Source organism: Bactrocera oleae, chromosome X (assembly GCF_042242935.1).
Source record: "Bactrocera oleae isolate idBacOlea1 chromosome X, idBacOlea1, whole genome shotgun sequence".
Classification (NCBI taxonomy): domain Eukaryota; kingdom Metazoa; phylum Arthropoda; class Insecta; order Diptera; family Tephritidae; genus Bactrocera; species Bactrocera oleae.
Genome location: NC_091541.1, coordinates 8,078,644 through 8,092,449, shown reverse-complemented (window position 1 = coordinate 8,092,449; position 13,806 = coordinate 8,078,644).

Sequence of the window (13,806 nt, the reverse complement as noted above, 5' to 3'; positions counted from 1 at the left end):
GCAGATGCCAACTGCAACACCCGCGCTCAAATAGACATTCTATTAGGTAGCGATCTCATACCTCAGATAATACTCGAGGGTGTTGAGAAAATTTCAAACAAACTATTGGCACAAAATACTATTTTTGGGTTGGTCCTAAGTGGACTAGTTTCGGAACCAGTTACCACCATGACCACTCAGGTTGAGGAAATCTCAAACGAATACCTCAGTCACAATAATCTCCTTACTCTAATTTCCCCCCAAGCGGATAAGAGAATTAAAGCAGAAGCTATAGTCTTACCGCAACTAACAAATATGCTTCCTAGCTATCATATAAATCGCAAGCATTGGCTTAAGGTTTCACACATAAAGCTAGCAGATCCCAACTGCAACACCCCCGCTCAAATAGACATTCTATTAGGCAGCGATCTCATACCTCAGATAATACTCGAGGGTGTTGAGAAAATTTCAAACAAACTATTGGCACAAAATACTATTTTTGGGTTGGTCCTAAGTGGACTAGTTTCGGAACCAGTTACCACCATGACCACTCAGGTTGAGGAAATCTCAAACGAATACCTCAGTCACAATAATCTCCTTACTCTAATTTCCCCCCAAGCGGATAAGAGAATTAAAGCAGAAGCTATAGTCTTACCGCAACTAACAAATATGCTTCCAAGCTATCATATAAATAGCAAGCATCGGCAAAAGGTTTCACATCTAAAGCTAGCAGATGCCAACTGCAACACCCGCGCTCAAATAGACATTCTATTAGGCAGCGATCTCATACCTCAGATAATACTCGAGGGTGTTGAGAAAATTTCAAACAAACTATTGGCACAAAATACTATTTTTGGGTGGATCCTAAGTGGACTAGTTTCGGAACCAGTTACCACCATGACGACTCAGGTTGAGGAAATCTCAAACGAATACCTCAGTTCACAATAATCCCATTACTCTAATTTCCCCCCAAGCGGATAAGAGAATTAAAGCAGAAGCTATAGTCTTACCGCAACTAACAAATATGCTTCCCAGATATCATATAAATAGCAAGCATTGACAAAAGTTTTCACACCTAAAGCTAGCAGATCCCAACTGCAACACCCCCGCTCAAATAGACATTCTATTAGGCAGTGATCTCATACCTCAGATAATACTCGAGGGTGTTGAGAAAATTTCAAACTAACTATTCGCACAAAATACTATTTTTGGGTTGGTCCTAAGTGGACTAGTTTCGGACCCAGTTACCACCATGACCACTCAGGTTGAGGAAATCTCAAACGAATACCTCAGTTCACAATAATCCCATTACTCTAATTTCCACCCAAGCGGAGAAGAGAATTAAAGCAGAAGCTATAGTCTTACCGCAACTAACAAATATGCTTCCAAGCTATCATATAAATAGCAAGCATTGGCAAAAGGTTTCACACCTAAAGCTAGCAGATCCCAACTGCAACACCCCCGCTCAAATAGACATTCTATTAGGCAGCGATCTCATACCTCAGATAATACTCGAGGGTGTTGAGAAAATTTCAAACAAACTATTGGCACAAAATACTATTTTAGGGTGGATCCTAACTGGACTAGTTTCGGAACCAGTTACCACCATGACCACTCAGGTTGAGGAAATCTCAAACGAATACCTCAGTTCACAATAATCCCATTACTCTAATTTCCCCCCAAGCGGATAAGAGAATTAAAGCAGAAGCTATAGTCTTACCGCAACTAACAAATATGCCAAGATATCATATAAATAGCAAGCATTGGCAAAAGGTTTCACACCTAAAGCTAGCAGATCCCAACTGCAACACCCCCGCTCAAATAGACATTCTATTAGGCAGCGATCTCATACCTCAGATAATACTCGAGGGTGTTGAGAAAATTTCAAACAAACTATTGGCACAAAATACTATTTTTGGGTGGATCCTAAGTGGACTAGTTTCGGAACCAGTTACCACCATGACCACTCAGGTTGAGGAAATCTCAAACGAATACCTCAGTTCACAATAATCCCATTACTCTAATTTCCCCCCAAGCGGATAAGAGAATTAAAGCAGAAGCTATAGTCTTACCGCAAGTAACAAATATGCTTCCAAGCTATCATATAAATAACAAGCATTGACAAAAGGTTTCACACCTAAAGCTAGCAGATCCCAACTGCAACACCCCCGCTCAAATAGACATTCTATTAGGCAGCGATCTCATACCTCAGATAATACTCGAGGGTGTTGAGCAAATTTCAGACAAACTATGGGCACAAAATACTATTTTTGGGTGGATTCTAAGTGGACTAGTTTCGGAACCAGTTACCACCATGACCACTCAGGTTGAGGAAATCTCAAACGAATACCTCAGTTCACAATAATCCCATTACTCTAATTTCCCCCCAAGCGGATAAGAGAATAAAAGCAGAAGCTATAGTCTTACCGCAACTAACAAATATGCTTCCAAGCTATCATATAAATAGCAAGCATTGGCAAAATGTTTCACCTATTGGCACAAAATACTATTTTACGGTGGATCCTAAGTGGACTAGTCGGAACTAGTTACCACCATGACCACTCAGGTTGAGGAAATCTCAAACGAATACCTCAGTTCACAATAATCCCATTACTCTAATTTCCCCCCAAGCGGATAAGAGAATTAAAGCAGAAGCTATAGTCTTACCGCAACTAACAAATATGCTTCCAAGCTATCATATAAATAGCAAGCATTGGCTACAGGTTTCACACCTAAAGCTAGCAGATCCCAACTGCATCACCCCCGCTCAAATAGACATTTTATTAGGCAGCGATCTCATACCTCAGATAATACTCGAGGGTGTTGAGAAAATTTCAAACAAACTATTGGCACAAAATACTATTTTTGGGTTGGTCCTAAGTGGACTAGTTTCGGAACCAGTTACCACCATGACCACTCAGGTTGAGGAAATCTCAAACGAATACCTCAGTTCACAATAATCCCATTACTCTAATTTCCCCCCATGCGGATAAGAGAATTAAAGCAGAAGCTATAGTCTTACCGCAACTAACAAATATGCTTCCAAGCTATCATATAAATAGCAAGCATTGGCTAAAGGTTTCACACCTAAAGCTAGCAGATGCCAACTGCAACACCCGCGCTCAAATAGACATTCTATTAGGCAGCGATCTCATACCTCAGATAATACTCGAGGGTGTTGAGAAAATTTCAAACAAACTATTGGCACAAAATACTATTTTTGGGTTGGTCCTAAGTGGACTAGTTTCGGAACCAGTTACCACCATGACCACTCAGGTTGAGGAAATCTCAAACGAATACCTCAGTTCACAATAATCCCATTACTCTAATTTCCCCCCAAGCGGATAAGAGAATTAAAGCAGAAGCTATAGTCTTACCGCAACTAACAAATATGCTTCCAAGCTATCATATAAATAGCAAGCATTGGCAAAAGGTTTCACACCTAAAGCTAGCAGATGCCAACTGCAACAGCCCCGCTCAAATAGACATTCTATTAGGCAGCGATCTCATACCTCAGATAATACTCGAGGGTGTTGAGAAAATTTCAAACAAACTATTGGCACAAAATACTATTTTAGGGTGGATCCTAAGTGGACTAGTTTCGGAACCAGTTACCACCATGACCACTCAGGTTGAGGAATCTCAAACGAATACCTCAGTTCACAATAATCCCATTACTCTAATTTCCCCCCAAGCGGATAAGAGAATTAAAGCAGAAGCTATAGTCTTACCGCAACTAACAAATATGCTTCCAAGATATCATATAAATAGCAAGCATTGGCAAAAGGTTTCACACCTAAAGCTAGCAGATGCCAACTGCAACACCCGCGCTCAAATAGACATTCTATTAGGCAGCGATCTCATACCTCAGATAATACTCGAGGGTGTTGAGAAAATTTCAAACAAACTATTGGCACAAAATACTATTTTTGGGTTGGTCCTAAGTGGACTAGTTTCGGAACCAGTTACCACCATGACCACTCAGGTTGAGGAAATCTCAAACGAATACCTCAGTTCACAATAATCCCATTACTCTAATTTCCCCCCAAGCGGATAAGAGAATTAAAGCAGAAGCTATAGTCTTACCGCAACTAACAAATATGCTTCCAAGATATCATATAAATAGCAAGCATTGGCAAAAGGTTTCACACCTAAAGCTAGCAGATGCCAACTGCAACACCCGCGCTCAAATAGACATTCTATTAGGCAGCGATCTCATACCTCAGATAATACTCGAGGGTGTTGAGAAAATTTCAAACAAACTATTGGCACAAAATACTATTTTTGGGTGGATCCTAAGTGGACTAGTTTCGGAACCAGTTACCACCATGACCACTCAGGTTGAGGAAATCTCAAACGAATACCTCAGTTCACAATAATCCCATTACTCTAATTTTTCCCCAGCGGATAAGAGAATTAAAGCAGAAGCTATAGTCTTACCGCAACTAACAAATATGCTTCCAAGCTATCATATAAATAGCAAGCATTGGCAAAAGGTTTCACACCTAAAGCTAGCAGATGCCAACTGCAACAGCCCCGCTCAAATAGACATTCTATTAGGCAGCGATCTCATACCTCAGATAATACTCGAGGGTGTTGAGAAAATTTCAAACAAACTATTGGCACAAAATACTATTTTAGGGTGGATCCTAAGTGGACTAGTTTCGGAACCAGTTACCACCATGACCACTCAGGTTGAGGAATCTCAAACGAATACCTCAGTTCACAATAATCCCATTACTCTAATTTCCCCCAAGCGGATAAGAGAATTAAAGCAGAAGCTATAGTCTTACCGCAACTAACAAATATGCTTCCAAGCTATCATATAAATCGCAAGCATTGGCTTAAGGTTTCACACATAAAGCTAGCAGATCCCAACTGCAACACCCCCGCTCAAATAGACATTCTATTAGGCAGCGATCTCATACCTCAGATAATACTCGAGGGTGTTGAGAAAATTTCAAACAAACTATTGGCACAAAATACTATTTTTGGGTGGATCCTAAGTGGACTAGTTTCGGAACCAGTTACCACCATGACGACTCATGTTGAGGAAATCTCAAACGAATACCTCAGTTCACAATAATCCCATTACTCTAATTTCCCCCCAAGCGGATAAGAGAATTAAAGCAGAAGCTATAGTCTTACCGCAACTAACAAATATGCTTCCCAGATATCATATAAATAGCAAGCATTGACAAAAGGTTTCACACCTAAAGCTAGCAGATCCCAACTGCAACACCCGCGCTCAAATAGACATTCTATTAGGCAGCGATCTCATACCTCAGATAATACTCGAGGGTGTTGAGAAAATTTCAAACAAACTATTGGCACAAAATACTATTTTTGGGTGGATCCTAAGTCGACTAGTTTCGGAACCAGTTACCACCATGACCACTCAGGTTGAGGAAATCTCAAACGAATACCTCAGTTCACAATAATCCCATTACTCTAATTTCCCCCCAAGCGGATAAGAGAATTAAAGCAGAAGCTATAGTCTTACCGCAACTAACAAATATGCTTCCAAGCTATCATATAAATAGCAAGCATCGGCAAAAGGTTTCACACCTAAAGCTAGCAGATGCCAACTGCAACACCCGCGCTCAAATAGACATTCTATTAGGCAGCGATCTCATACCTCAGATAATACTCGAGGGTGTTGAGAAAATTTCAAACAAACTATTGGCACAAAATACTATTTTTGGGTGGATCCTAAGTCGACTAGTTTCGGAACCAGTTACCACCATGACCACTCAGGTTGAGGAAATCTCAAACGAATACCTCAGTTCACAATAATCCCATTACTCTAATTTCCACCCAAGCGGATAAGAGAATTAAAGCAGAAGCTATAGTCTTACCGCAACTAACAAATATGCTTCCCAGATATCATATAAATAGCAAGCATTGGCAAAAGGTTTCACACCTAAAGCTAGCAGATCCCAACTGCAACACCCCCGCTCAAATAGACATTCTATTAGGCAGCGATCTCATCCCTCAGATAATACTCGAGGGTGTTGAAAAAATTTCAAACAAACTATTGGCACAAAATACTATTTTTGGGTGGATCCTAAGTGGACTAGTTTCGGAACCAGTTACCACCATGACCACTCAGGTTGAGGAAATCTCAAACGAATACCTCAGTTCACAATAATCCCATTACTCTAATTTCCCCCCAAGCGGAGAAGAGAATTAAAGCAGAAGCTATAGTCTTACCGCAACTAACAAATATGCTTCCAAGATATCATATAAATAGCAAGCATTGGCAAAAGGTTTCACACCTAAAGCTAGCAGATGCCAACTGCAACAGCCCCGCTCAAATAGACATTCTATTAGGCAGCGATCTCATACCTCAGATAATACTCGAGGGTGTTGAGAAAATTTCAAACAAACTATTGGCACAAAATACTATTTTAGGGTGGATCCTAAGTGGACTAGTTTCGGAACCAGTTACCACCATGACCACTCAGGTTGAGGAATCTCAAACGAATACCTCAGTTCACAATAATCCCATTACTCTAATTTCCCCCCCAGCGGATAAGAGAATTAAAGCAGAAGCTATAGTCTTACCGCAACTAACAAATATGCTTCCAAGCTATCATATAAATAGCAAGCATTGGCAAAAGGTTTCACACCTAAAGCTAGCAGATCCCAACTGCAACACCCCCGCTCAAATAGACATTCTATTAGGCAGCGATCTCATACCTCAGATAATACTCGAGGGTGTTGAGAAAATTTCAAACAAACTATTGGCACAAAATACTATTTTTGGGTTGGTCTTAAGTGGACTAGTTTCGGAACCAGTTACCACCATGACCACTCAGGTTGAGGAAATCTCAAACGAATACCTCAGTTCACAATAATCCCATTACTCTAATTTCCCCCCAAGCGGATAAGAGAATTAAAGCAGAAGCTATAGTCTTACCGCAACTAACAAATATGCCAAGATATCATATAAATAGCAAGCATTGGCAAAAGGTTTCACACCTAAAGCTAGCAGATCCCAACTGCAACACCCCCGCTCAAATAGACATTCTATTAGGCAGCGATCTCATACCTCAGATAATACTCGAGGGTGTTGAGAAAATTTCAAACAAACTATTGGCGCAAAATACTATTTTTGGGTGGATCCTAAGTGGACTAGTTTCGGAACCAGTTACCACCATGACCACTCAGGTTGAGGAAATCTCAAACGAATACCTCAGTTCACAATAATCCCATTACTCTAATTTCCCCCCAAGCGGATAAGAGAATTAAAGCAGAAGCTATAGTCTTACCGCAAGTAACAAATATGCTTCCAAGCTATCATATAAATAACAAGCATTGACAAAAGGTTTCACACCTAAAGCTAGCAGATCCCAACTGCAACACCCCCGCTCAAATAGACATTCTATTAGGCAGCGATCTCATACCTCAGATAATACTCGAGGGTGTTGAGCAAATTTCAGACAAACTATGGGCACAAAATACTATTTTTGGGTGGATTCTAAGTGGACTAGTTTCGGAACCAGTTACCACCATGACCACTCAGGTTGAGGAAATCTCAAACGAATACCTCAGTTCACAATAATCCCATTACTCTAATTTCCCCCCAAGCGGATAAGAGAATAAAAGCAGAAGCTATAGTCTTACCGCAACTAACAAATATGCTTCCAAGCTATCATATAAATAGCAAGCATTGGCAAAATGTTTCACCTATTGGCACAAAATACTATTTTACGGTGGATCCTAAGTGGACTAGTTTCGGAACTAGTTACCACCATGACCACTCAGGTTGAGGAAATCTCAAACGAATACCTCAGTTCACAATAATCCCATTACTCTAATTTCCCCCCAAGCGGATAAGAGAATTAAAGCAGAAGCTATAGTCTTACCGCAACTAACAAATATGCTTCCAAGCTATCATATAAATAGCAAGCATTGGCTACAGGTTTCACACCTAAAGCTAGCAGATCCCAACTGCATCACCCCCGCTCAAATAGACATTTTATTAGGCAGCGATCTCATACCTCAGATAATACTCGAGGGTGTTGAGAAAATTTCAAACAAACTATTGGCACAAAATACTATTTTTGGGTTGGTCCTAAGTGGACTAGTTTCGGAACCAGTTACCACCATGACCACTCAGGTTGAGGAAATCTCAAACGAATACCTCAGTTCACAATAATCCCATTACTCTAATTTCCCCCCATGCGGATAAGAGAATTAAAGCAGAAGCTATAGTCTTACCGCAACTAACAAATATGCTTCCAAGCTATCATATAAATAGCAAGCATTGGCTAAAGGTTTCACACCTAAAGCTAGCAGATGCCAACTGCAACACCCGCGCTCAAATAGACATTCTATTAGGCAGCGATCTCATACCTCAGATAATACTCGAGGGTGTTGAGAAAATTTCAAACAAACTATTGGCACAAAATACTATTTTTGGGTTGGTCCTAAGTGGACTAGTTTCGGAACCAGTTACCACCATGACCACTCAGGTTGAGGAAATCTCAAACGAATACCTCAGTTCACAATAATCCCATTACTCTAATTTCCCCCCAAGCGGATAAGAGAATTAAAGCAGAAGCTATAGTCTTACCGCAACTAACAAATATGCTTCCAAGCTATCATATAAATAGCAAGCATTGGCAAAAGGTTTCACACCTAAAGCTAGCAGATGCCAACTGCAACAGCCCCGCTCAAATAGACATTCTATTAGGCAGCGATCTCATACCTCAGATAATACTCGAGGGTGTTGAGAAAATTTCAAACAAACTATTGGCACAAAATACTATTTTAGGGTGGATCCTAAGTGGACTAGTTTCGGAACCAGTTACCACCATGACCACTCAGGTTGAGGAATCTCAAACGAATACCTCAGTTCACAATAATCCCATTACTCTAATTTCCCCCCAAGCGGATAAGAGAATTAAAGCAGAAGCTATAGTCTTACCGCAACTAACAAATATGCTTCCAAGATATCATATAAATAGCAAGCATTGGCAAAAGGTTTCACACCTAAAGCTAGCAGATGCCAACTGCAACACCCGCGCTCAAATAGACATTCTATTAGGCAGCGATCTCATACCTCAGATAATACTCGAGGGTGTTGAGAAAATTTCAAACAAACTATTGGCACAAAATACTATTTTTGGGTTGGTCCTAAGTGGACTAGTTTCGGAACCAGTTACCACCATGACCACTCAGGTTGAGGAAATCTCAAACGAATACCTCAGTTCACAATAATCCCATTACTCTAATTTCCCCCCAAGCGGATAAGAGAATTAAAGCAGAAGCTATAGTCTTACCGCAACTAACAAATATGCTTCCAAGATATCATATAAATAGCAAGCATTGGCAAAAGGTTTCACACCTAAAGCTAGCAGATGCCAACTGCAACACCCGCGCTCAAATAGACATTCTATTAGGCAGCGATCTCATACCTCAGATAATACTCGAGGGTGTTGAGAAAATTTCAAACAAACTATTGGCACAAAATACTATTTTTGGGTGGATCCTAAGTGGACTAGTTTCGGAACCAGTTACCACCATGACCACTCAGGTTGAGGAAATCTCAAACGAATACCTCAGTTCACAATAATCCCATTACTCTAATTTTTCCCCAGCGGATAAGAGAATTAAAGCAGAAGCTATAGTCTTACCGCAACTAACAAATATGCTTCCAAGCTATCATATAAATAGCAAGCATTGGCAAAAGGTTTCACACCTAAAGCTAGCAGATGCCAACTGCAACAGCCCCGCTCAAATAGACATTCTATTAGGCAGCGATCTCATACCTCAGATAATACTCGAGGGTGTTGAGAAAATTTCAAACAAACTATTGGCACAAAATACTATTTTAGGGTGGATCCTAAGTGGACTAGTTTCGGAACCAGTTACCACCATGACCACTCAGGTTGAGGAATCTCAAACGAATACCTCAGTTCACAATAATCCCATTACTCTAATTTCCCCCCAAGCGGATAAGAGAATTAAAGCAGAAGCTATAGTCTTACCGCAACTAACAAATATGCTTCCAAGCTATCATATAAATCGCAAGCATTGGCTTAAGGTTTCACACATAAAGCTAGCAGATCCCAACTGCAACACCCCCGCTCAAATAGACATTCTATTAGGCAGCGATCTCATACCTCAGATAATACTCGAGGGTGTTGAGAAAATTTCAAACAAACTATTGGCACAAAATACTATTTTTGGGTGGATCCTAAGTGGACTAGTTTCGGAACCAGTTACCACCATGACGACTCATGTTGAGGAAATCTCAAACGAATACCTCAGTTCACAATAATCCCATTACTCTAATTTCCCCCCAAGCGGATAAGAGAATTAAAGCAGAAGCTATAGTCTTACCGCAACTAACAAATATGCTTCCCAGATATCATATAAATAGCAAGCATTGACAAAAGGTTTCACACCTAAAGCTAGCAGATCCCAACTGCAACACCCGCGCTCAAATAGACATTCTATTAGGCAGCGATCTCATACCTCAGATAATACTCGAGGGTGTTGAGAAAATTTCAAACAAACTATTGGCACAAAATACTATTTTTGGGTGGATCCTAAGTCGACTAGTTTCGGAACCAGTTACCACCATGACCACTCAGGTTGAGGAAATCTCAAACGAATACCTCAGTTCACAATAATCCCATTACTCTAATTTCCCCCCAAGCGGATAAGAGAATTAAAGCAGAAGCTATAGTCTTACCGCAACTAACAAATATGCTTCCAAGCTATCATATAAATAGCAAGCATCGGCAAAAGGTTTCACACCTAAAGCTAGCAGATGCCAACTGCAACACCCGCGCTCAAATAGACATTCTATTAGGCAGCGATCTCATACCTCAGATAATACTCGAGGGTGTTGAGAAAATTTCAAACAAACTATTGGCACAAAATACTATTTTTGGGTGGATCCTAAGTCGACTAGTTTCGGAACCAGTTACCACCATGACCACTCAGGTTGAGGAAATCTCAAACGAATACCTCAGTTCACAATAATCCCATTACTCTAATTTCCACCCAAGCGGATAAGAGAATTAAAGCAGAAGCTATAGTCTTACCGCAACTAACAAATATGCTTCCCAGATATCATATAAATAGCAAGCATTGGCAAAAGGTTTCACACCTAAAGCTAGCAGATCCCAACTGCAACACCCCCGCTCAAATAGACATTCTATTAGGCAGCGATCTCATCCCTCAGATAATACTCGAGGGTGTTGAAAAAATTTCAAACAAACTATTGGCACAAAATACTATTTTTGGGTGGATCCTAAGTGGACTAGTTTCGGAACCAGTTACCACCATGACCACTCAGGTTGAGGAAATCTCAAACGAATACCTCAGTTCACAATAATCCCATTACTCTAATTTCCCCCCAAGCGGAGAAGAGAATTAAAGCAGAAGCTATAGTCTTACCGCAACTAACAAATATGCTTCCAAGATATCATATAAATAGCAAGCATTGGCAAAAGGTTTCACACCTAAAGCTAGCAGATGCCAACTGCAACAGCCCCGCTCAAATAGACATTCTATTAGGCAGCGATCTCATACCTCAGATAATACTCGAGGGTGTTGAGAAAATTTCAAACAAACTATTGGCACAAAATACTATTTTAGGGTGGATCCTAAGTGGACTAGTTTCGGAACCAGTTACCACCATGACCACTCAGGTTGAGGAATCTCAAACGAATACCTCAGTTCACAATAATCCCATTACTCTAATTTCCCCCCCAGCGGATAAGAGAATTAAAGCAGAAGCTATAGTCTTACCGCAACTAACAAATATGCTTCCAAGCTATCATATAAATAGCAAGCATTGGCAAAAGGTTTCACACCTAAAGCTAGCAGATCCCAACTGCAACACCCCCGCTCAAATAGACATTCTATTAGGCAGCGATCTCATACCTCAGATAATACTCGAGGGTGTTGAGAAAATTTCAAACAAACTATTGGCACAAAATACTATTTTTGGGTTGGTCTTAAGTGGACTAGTTTCGGAACCAGTTACCACCATGACCACTCAGGTTGAGGAAATCTCAAACGAATACCTCAGTTCACAATAATCCCATTACTCTAATTTCCACCCAAGCGGATAAGAGAATTAAAGCAGAAGCTATAGTCTTACCGCAACTAACAAATATGCTTCCAAGCTATCATATAAATAGCAAGCATTGGCAAAAGGTTTCACACCTAAAGCTAGCAGATCCCAACTGCAACACCCCCGCTCAAATAGACATTCTATTAGGCAGCGATCTCATACCTCAGATAATACTCGAGGGTGTTGAGAAAATTTCAAACAAACTATTGGCACAAAATACTATTTTTGGGTTGGTCCTAAGTGGACTAGTTTCGGAACCAGTTACCACCATGACCACTCAGGTTGAGGAAATCTCAAACGAATACCTCAGTTCACAATAATCCCATTACTCGAATTTCCCCCCAAGCGGATAAGAGAATTAAAGCAGAAGCTATAGTCTTACCGCAACTAACAAATATGCTTCCAAGCTATCATATAAATAGCAAGCATTGGCTAAAGGTTTCACACCTAAAGCTAGCAGATCCCAACTGCATCACCCCCGCTCAAATAGACATTTTATTAGGCAGCGATCTCATACCTCAGATAATACTCGAAGGTGTTGAGAAAATTTCAAACAAACTATTGGCACAAAATACTATTTTTGGGTTGGTCCTAAGTGGACTAGTTTCGGAACCAGTTACCACCATGACCACTCAGGTTGAGGAAATCTCAAACGAATACCTCAGTTCACAATAATCCCATTACTCTAATTTCCCCCCAAGCGGATAAGAGAATTAAAGCAGAAGCTATAGTCTTACCGCAACTAACAAATATGCTTCCAAGCTATCATATAAATAGCAAGCATTGGCAAAAGGTTTCACACCTAAAGCTAGCAGATGCCAACTGCAACAGCCCCGCTCAAATAGACATTCTATTAGGCAGCGATCTCATACCTCAGATAATACTCGAGGGTGTTGAGAAAATTTCAAACAAACTATTTTCACAAAATACTATTTTAGGGTGGATCCTAAGTGGACTAGTTTCGGAACCAGTTACCACCATGACCACTCAGGTTGGGGAATCTCAAACGAATACCTCAGTTCACAATAATCCCATTACTCTAATTTCCCCCAAGCGGATAAGAGAATTAAAGCAGAAGCTATAGTCTTACCGCAACTAACAAATATGCTTCCAAGATATCATATAAATAGCAAGCATTGGCAAAAGGTTTCACACCTAAAGCTAGCAGATGCCAACTGCAACACCCGCGCTCAAATAGACATTCTATTAGGCAGCGATCTCATACCTCAGATAATACTCGAGGGTGTTGAGAAAATTTCAAACAAACTATTGGCACAAAATACTATTTTTGGGTTGGTCCTAAGTGGAGTAGTTTCGGAACCAGTTACCACCATGACCACTCAGGTTGAGGAAATCTCAAACGAATACCTCAGTTCACAATAATCCCATTACTCTAATTTCCACCCAAGCGGAGAAGAGAATTAAAGCAGAAGCTATAGTCTTACCGCAACTAACAAATATGCTTCCAAGATATCATATAAATAGCAAGCATTGGCAAAAGGTTTCACACCTAAAGCTAGCAGATCCCAACTGCAACACCCCCGCTCAAATAGACATTCTATTAGGCAGCGATATCATACCTCAGATAATACTCGAGGGTGTTGAGAAAATTTCAAACAAACTATTGGCACAAAATACTATTTTTGGGTGGATCCTAAGTGGACTAGTTTCGGAACCAGTTACCACCATGACCACTCAGGTTGAGGAAATCTCAAACGAATACCTCA